General features: G+C 40.5%; 1 non-coding gene across 1 annotated transcript; it reads left to right on the top strand.

Annotated features, from left to right (window-relative positions):
* Positions 1-7981: 7981 nt before the first annotated feature.
* On the top strand, positions 7982-8088 carry LOC141624659 (small nucleolar RNA R71). Its single transcript, XR_012534469.1, has one exon. It is a non-coding gene; the product is annotated as a small nucleolar RNA R71 (small nucleolar RNA).
* The last annotated feature ends 317 nt before the right edge of the window (positions 8089-8405 follow it).

The raw sequence follows: 8405 nt of genomic DNA, 5'->3' as shown, positions 1-8405 counted from the left end.
AGCAAATAAACCATGAAAGCATATTAATTTAAGCATGAATCATTCCCCATGTTGGTTTCCCCTAATTACTCATTAACCCTAGCTAGGTGACTACTCACTCATTATCATGTTGATCATGCTAGCAAGGTTGTCAATCATACCAACAAAGTAAAACATGATGAATAAATGAAAGTAATTAATAATAATTAAAAAGGGATTAAGAGGATTATACCTACTAATGATTCCAATAATAAAGCAAGAATAAAAGAAGTACTTGATGCTTGATTGAGAGGTTGTCAATCTCCCAATAATAACCCAAATAATCTTCAATTACCCAAAATAAAGGATGAACAAAAGAGAGATTAAGGAAATAAAACTTGTATTAAAACTTGATTAATTTTTGATTACAAAACTAAAGAGAGATTTGATTGATATTAACTACTCTAAGAATTGATAAGAAGAACATGCTCTTCTAATTAGACTAATGGGGTATTTATAGTGGAAATTAGGTGGATGCATTAGGGTTAACTAAGGGCTAAACTAGTAATTACACTTTTGAGAATTGAGCAGGGAAACGCCGGTAGTTTTCGAAGGAAGGGCATCTTTCACGGGGGCTTGAAGAAAACGAAATTGTGCTGGACTGGAATCCGTGCGTCCTAGGCACGGGACGGCCGGATTCAAGGTCTGGGCACGGGCGTCTTTGGGAGAAGACGGCCGGATTCTGGTGGCTGCTGCCCGGGCGTCTTTGGCAGAAGACGCATGGATTATGTTGTGGAGGACGGGCGGATTCAGGGCAATCCGCACGGATTGCTGCTCAGCTTTGTTCCTTCTTCTTTTCTTCCCTTTTCTTCATAAAATCCTTGGGGATTTCCTCGGGGATGCAAGGATCCTTTCTCGCCATTGCCCAACTACTATAATATGTACAAAGGCCTTCTAATCTTGTCTCTCCTTGATGCTTGGTCATTGAATTCAATCAATTTAGTCTCGTTTTGCCATGAAAATGCAAGATTCTTACTCCTTTCCTACCAAGGGATCAAAATCTCAAAGAATATGCAAAACAAAGAACTAAAGACAATAAATGACCCAAATATGCACTAAAAAGCATGGGAACAAGGCTAATTCGGGGGCTAAATATGCGCTAATTATGGTCACATCAAATATCCCCAAACCGAACCTTTGCCCGTCCCGAGTAAAGAGGTGACAAAGACTAGGACCATTATTTAAACTAACCTAATAACATAGCCGATATGAGATAATTAGCGGGTCTCACTCCGCCCCTTCAACTCACAACAAGACAACCATGAGGTAGGATGCCTTCTTGCAAGGCAAGGTGGGTCTTGCCAAAATGGCGACACATCCAAACATTAAGCACATAAAATCAAATAATGGATGCATCTACAAAAGGAATAGCTACTTCCTCATCAAGTGGCGGAGGCACTAAAGAGGAACAAATTTAAGAGCATATAATCCTTCACAAATACTAGTTCAACAAATTACTAAGGCTAAGAGAATGGCACTAAATCACTTCCAAATGGTGTTAAACTAGATTACTTTCGTCCTCAATTTCCAAATGCTTTCGTCAAGAGCGATCGGATGGTGGTGGAATGATGATCCCTATGATGCTAGTAGCATATGACATGACAAGTCTCGAATTCTCTACAAAAGTAAAGGTCATGGATCGTCCCAAGCTCGACAAAGTGGCTTGACAAAAAGGCTTTTTGGGAATGAAATGCTCAATTAATCGTTATAAACAAAGGGTGGATATGACTAGTATTCAAAAATTGACCTCATTTAACTTTCACATTTCAAAAATTTAAGATGGGGGTTGTCCCTTCCGGGCTAGTGTCCTTTGCTTTCGCCAATCGCTTATTAGGCAACCGGTTAACCTCTAGACAATAGCTTTTCGGGGTGATAGTCACTTTGCCTCTGGGCGGTTGAATTCACGACCATGTGGGGGCCCAATTCAATGGATCCCTCTCCAAAGCACATCGAAGTGGTACGCCTCCATCAAAACAACTAAATTCTCAACATTTCAACATTTCATAACAATTGAGGTTTCCTTAGCAATAAATTACTTCCACATAACAAAATTTTCGAAATGAGCACTTCAAACTTATTGATAGAAAGTATTTTTGGGTTGCCTTACCACAAGGTCAATCAAGGTCACCTAGACAAGTTAACCAAGTCCACATCGCATCACGGGGTTGGATAGGTGACTCGCATGCAAACCCTTGACTAGGCTTTGGGTCATGGGTCAAAAGACACTAGTATGACACAATCTAGGGTGTTTTATAACCATTCTAGTAGGCAAAGTCTTCAGTTGAAAAAGTATTTGTAATGGCTTAGTTGCTCTTGTCAAAGTTCCTAATTAGGCACTTTTCAAAATATTTTATCTAAATGCAACTATATGCCATGATGCAACTATTATATACATCCTAATGCAAGTGATTCTACCAACTAATATGACATATAAACTAAATGCAAGTCCTAAGTTCACATTGTTATACCGCATCAATCAAAATAAAGCCACATAGTCATTAACATAGAGAGGAAAAAGGAGATTGGAAATATCATACCATGCGGTCTTCATGATCCTCATGTCTCGGATGTGGCGTAGTCGATCAATGAGAATAAGGATAGAACAAACACAATATATACAATGATATATACAAGACTACACTACAAAGGAAAAGAACTTGTTTTTGGCTTTTCAATTTTCAAATTTTTATGATTTTCGAAATTTTTCGATTTTTTTTTTTTTGGATTTTTGAATAAAAGTTAAGTTAGAATTCCCCATCCCCACACTAATATGGGCATTGTCCTCAATGGCCAAAATGATGGGAAATTATGCAAACATGATGCATGATTTCTACACTAAATACAAGCTACACTAATCTACACTACATGATGCATGGTTTTTGTTTATGACGGAGAGGATAATTTAGATTACCTCCCGTTGTGTATGCATTGACTTCCCCCAACCGAGTTAGACACTATTGCTAATGTCCTAAGGTTGGGTGTAGTTCATGCACACACTATGCAATGCATGGAACTAATTTTTGTCATTTTGGATTTTGAAAGGTGGGAACAATAAAATGAGAACACCTCAATGGGACCGAGGTGTGAGTCCTCTATGGTTCTAGGACTACTCCAACAATGATCAAGATTAATAATTAAAACAAAGAAAGAAGTAGAACAAACCTCGAGAGGGTAGGAGCCTCCAAAGCTTGCTAATCTTCCATCATATCATCACTATCATCATTTTCCTCACTAGAAGTGGTCTCATCACCACTTTCCTCTTCACTTTCTTCTTCACCTTCTTCTTCACCTTGCTCATCATCCTCTTCTCCTTCTTCATTAGCTTCCTCATCAATGTTATCATCAACCTCTTCATTACCGACAACCTCATTATCACCCGGAACAACCCTAGATGCACTCGGAAAGAAGACTTCCCTATCCGCCCAACTAGGCAAAGGACATGAAGGATCAAGTAGTCCTTGCCTAGCTAAGTGTAGGAGGGGTGGATATTGAGCTAAGTAAGCATCTTTCCGGTCCTCGAAGGCTTGGTTGTGCATCTCTTGCATAAGAAGAGTCAAATAATCATTTCTTGCTTCAACACCTTCGGGCTTGAACTCTTAGTACTCGAAAGGATAGGGTGGTGTGACAATGGAAGAGGAGGGCATTTCAAGTTCACCCTTTTGTTGTCGGATAATATACTCGGCCTCTTTTCAAAGGGGAAGTAGATAGTTGGTCCGGTGGACGCTTAAACGACAAATCTTCGAAGGCAAAGTAAACGATCTAGCCTCACTAGTGAGCCATCCATACTTGGTGTCAAGAGGGTTATGAGAGACCCACTTGTATTTGTTCATCATAGTATCAATATCAATGAGATGACCACCCTTCTTTGCTACATACTTGTTATCTTTGTTGAAGTTCGGATCAAAGTATTTAGCTACAATAGTGACTAGACCGCCATTCACAATAACGGTAGTGCCTTGCTTCCCACAATCAATGTTTAGCCATCTATCCACCAAAAGCCTTAGAGAGTTGAAAGGCTTGGTGTGTTCCCTTCCAATGTTCAAAGCCGACTCAAGAAGAACAAAATCGAGTTTGGTGAAATGGTTGGTGTCTTTTCTTGCAATGATGGTGTTTCCTATGACCTTGTGCCATACTCTAATGCCCGGATGGTGGACTAAAAGAGCACGACTAGCATGAAAGCTCTCAAATTTCCTTCCGGAAATCGCTTCCCAAAGAGGAGCGGGGTCATATTTGCCAACATTATTGAAATAACTCGGTGAATCACTAAGACCCAAAGCTTCACCCAATTCCTTAAAGGATATGCGCCTACTAACATTAGCTAGACGGAACTCGATGTTTTCCATGGTCTCGACCTTGTTAACTTTTAAAGAACTCAAAAATTCTAAGGTAAGGGAGGGGTATGTCAATTCTTTTGATTCAAACAATTTCTCCAACCCCATGGCTTTAAAGAAGGCTCTAGTTTGCTCAAGGACACCCAACTTATCTAAGGCATCTTCACAAATAAACTTTGTGGATAGAAATAATTTACTAGCAAACTTGGCAAAAGTGTCCCTATGGGATTTGGAAATGAAAATTACCTCCGGATAGTTCGAAAGTTGATCAATTTCCGGAGTAGTAGATGTTGTTGCTCCCATGGGAGGTTGTTGTTGTTGCACTTCCAAGTTTGGGCTAGCTACCACAATAGCCAATGCTTTCTTTGCTTGAAGACTCTTTTGCCTTGATGAAAGTGCCTTTGCCTTTGGTGCCTTTGCCTTTGTTGCTTTTGTTGCTCCCTTAGTCCTTGCCATTGATGAATAAACCAAGAAAAGAGTGAAAAATCTTCAATTTGTAGTGTACCCAAATCGATTTAAAGATGAAAGGCTTTGCCTTTATGAATTCAAAAATCGACTCAAAGGTTGAAGATTTTGTGCTTGGTTTTGATTTTTATTGAAAAATGAGTGATTGATTTGTTGTTAAAAGGATGTTTTGATTTGATTTTGGTGAATGTTGTTGAGGAATCTTGTTTTTGCGATGGAGAGGATGAGGGTTTTGAGGGTGTTGGTAGTGTTATGAGTGAATGAATGAATAAATGAATGTGGGAGGGGTTTATGAAGACCCGAAAAATTTGAAATGCAGGGGGAAGACGGGCGGCTTTCCTTCGGAACGACCGGATTCTGCCTGTTCTTGGTTTCAAAATTCTCGCCTAAAGACGGGCGGATTTGAACAAGGACGGGCGGATTTGAAAATGCGGGACGGGCGGCTTTCAGAGAAGACGGGCGGATTCCTTTACAGGGATTTTTCTTGTTTTCCTCAGCCAAAAAGACGGACGTCTTTCAGTGAAGACGGGCGACTTTTTGAAGACGGGCGGATTCTGTATCAGGACGCCCGGATTTGCTTATAGTCAAAAATTTCAAAAATTCAGCTCATGAAGGACGGGCGTCTTCTACCCAATATGCCCGGATTGCCTGAAGACGGGCGGATTCTTCTGAAGACGGTCGGATTCTCCTGAATCCGCTCGGATTCTACCCCTTTTTACCCGGATTCAGTTCCATCCGTGTACTATGCATATCCCCTGTCATTTTCATTCTTCTTCATATCTCGTGTTCCTCATTGTGGGGGCACTACTAAGGCATGGATAGCCTAGGCAATTGCTATCCCCACACTAAGCTAAATCACTACACATTAATTGAAATTATTAGTCCCTCCCTCACTTCTCTCGAACATGACAATTGTCTTGATCAAAGTATAAAAATCCAAAAATAACAAAAATGCAATACAAGAATTGAAATGCGAGTTAGGGAGTTAGAAATATTTACAAATGGTGGTTTAGGGAGGACTCCACCAAACTCTCATTCTTGATGAGATGTCAAGGGGGCATGTCCAAGGTGTTGTTGATGTTGCTCAACACCTTGAAAAAGTAATCAAAAGCTTGTTCATTATCGTGATAAAGTTCTTCAATAGACCTTGGCCCTTGTTGTCGGTCTTGATCGATGGCATTACCAATGTAGGGATTTAAAATCCTTCGAATTCGTCGTCCCAAAGACCACAAACTTCATTAAGTTGATCATTAAAAATCTCTTGATTTGATGGAGACAACTCTCCCATTTTCTTGTCTTGGCCAATGAGGCCATCCTCTTCTTCTTTGCTTGACTTTGATGAGCTTTGCAAGCTCTCTTTATCACAATTCACTTGCTCTTTGAATGGAGCATCTTCAATTTTCTTCTTCCATTGGAGTTCCGACTTCTTCCTATCATCCTTCCGGCTATAATGATCAATCATGAAACACGGTTCATGCAAACGGGGAGCTCTCATAGTCTTGTCAAGATTAAAAGTTATGCTTTCATCTCCCACTTCTAGAGTGAGCTCACCATGTTTCACATCAATCACCGCACCCGCGGTGTGTAAGAAAGGTCTTCCTAGGATGATTGGAATGTTGGAGTCTTCTTCCATATCAACAATGACAAAGTCCACCGGGATGAAAAACTTCCCAATTCGTACGGGAACATCTTCCCATATCCCTAATGGTGTCTTCGTCGATCAATCGGCCATTTGGAGTGTGATATTGGTGCATTTAAGCTCTCCCATCCCCAACCTTTTACTCACCGAGTACGGCATAACACTCACACTAGCCCCTAGATCACATAAGGCTTTGTTGATCGTGGTGTCGCCAATGGTACACGGTATTGAGAAGCTTCCCGGATCCTTTAGTTTTGGAGGTGAACTCCCTTGAAGTATTGCACTACTCACCTTAGTGAAGGCGATAGTCTCATGCTTCCGGATCGACTTCTTCTTTGTGAGGATGTCTTTCATGTATTTTGCATAGGCCGGCACGTGATTGATTAATTCCGTGAAAGGAATCGAGACTTCCAAATTCTTCACAATTTCCATAAACTTTCCAAGTTGGTCATCAAATTTGGGCTTGGCTTGACGACTTGGAAAAGGAAGTCTAATCACAATGGGCTCCTTTTCCTTGACCTTGTCTTCATTTTTCTTTGAAATCTCTTCTTTTGATGGTTCTCCATCCTTGGAGTTTTGCACAATTTCTTCCTTATCACTAGCTTCCACAACTTCATCCTCAACTTGCTTCTTCGGTGCTTCATACCTTGTACCACTTCTCAAGTGAATGGCACTAACCGTTTCATGTCTTGGGGGATTACTTTGAGGTGGTAATTGCCCCTTTTGTCTTTGTGAGCTTGAAGATGCTAGTTGAGTTAATTGGGTTTCCAACATTTTGGTGTGAGCTAGGATGTTGTTGATGGTGGTTTCCTTTGCTTGACTATCTTTTTGCATTTGAGTGAAAAACTCTTGTTGATTCTTTTGCATTTGGAGGACCGCTTTTTGAACATCAAAACCTTGGTCATTTTGGTGATTGTATGGATTTTGATTTTGGTAACCTTGGTTTTGGTTGTAAAAGGGTCTTTGATTTTGGTTTCTCATGGGAGGTGGGGTGTATGTTGTTTGAGAGTTTTGAACATTTTGGCTTTTGTATGAGAGATTTGGATGGAATTTGGTGTTTTCATTGTAATAGTTGGAATAAGGGGTACCACTCTTGTATGCTTGGAAAGCATTTACTTGTTCATTTGTTCCCCTACATTCACTTTGGTCATGTCCCAAAGTTCCACAATTCTCACATATCCCACTTGGGATTGATGAAGATGCCGTCATGGCATTAACATGATGCTTTGGTGATTTTGAAGCTTCTTCAAGTCTAGCCATAGCTTTTTCAAACTTCAAATTGATTGTGTCAATGTGAGCACTAAGTTGAGCACCCAATTGAGTAACGGAGTCCACTTCATGCTTTTCTCCTCTAGTAGCCTTGCGAGGTCTACTATATTGTGAGTTATGGACCGCCATTTCCTCAATTTTGTTCCATGTTTGATTGTCATCAACTTCGGTGAACATTCCATTTGATCCCATGTTGAGAATGTTCCTTGAATCTTCATATAGACCGTTCCAAAATTGTTGTACCAAGAACCACTCGCTAAGTCCATGATGAGGACATGAGCGACAAATTCCCTTGAACCGCTTCCAAGCTTCATACAAAGATTCTTCATCCCTTTGCTTAAAACCCGTAATTTGAGCTCTTAGTATGTTAGTTTTTTCCGGTGGGTAGAATTTTTTGTAGAAAGCGAGAGCCAACTTCTTCCAAGAATCAATTCCGAGAGTGGCCTTATCAAGGCCCTTCAACCATTGTTTCGCGGTGCCAATTAGAGAAAAAGGAAATAAGACCCATCGAATTTGGTCTTGAGTTACACCGGTTTGAGAAATCGCATCACAATAGTCACAAAAGGTTTCCATATGAGAATGAGGGTCTTCACTAGGCATCCCCCCAAATTGGCTCCTTTCGACTAATTGGATAAAGGCGGATTTGGCAATAAAATTTCCGGTTAGATGTTGTGGTGTGGGAG

This window comes from Silene latifolia, chromosome 1 (assembly GCF_048544455.1).
Source record: "Silene latifolia isolate original U9 population chromosome 1, ASM4854445v1, whole genome shotgun sequence".
Lineage (NCBI taxonomy): Eukaryota > Viridiplantae > Streptophyta > Magnoliopsida > Caryophyllales > Caryophyllaceae > Silene > Silene latifolia.
Note: the sequence above shows the minus strand (reverse complement) of the source record. Positions and strands in the feature narration are given on the sequence as shown.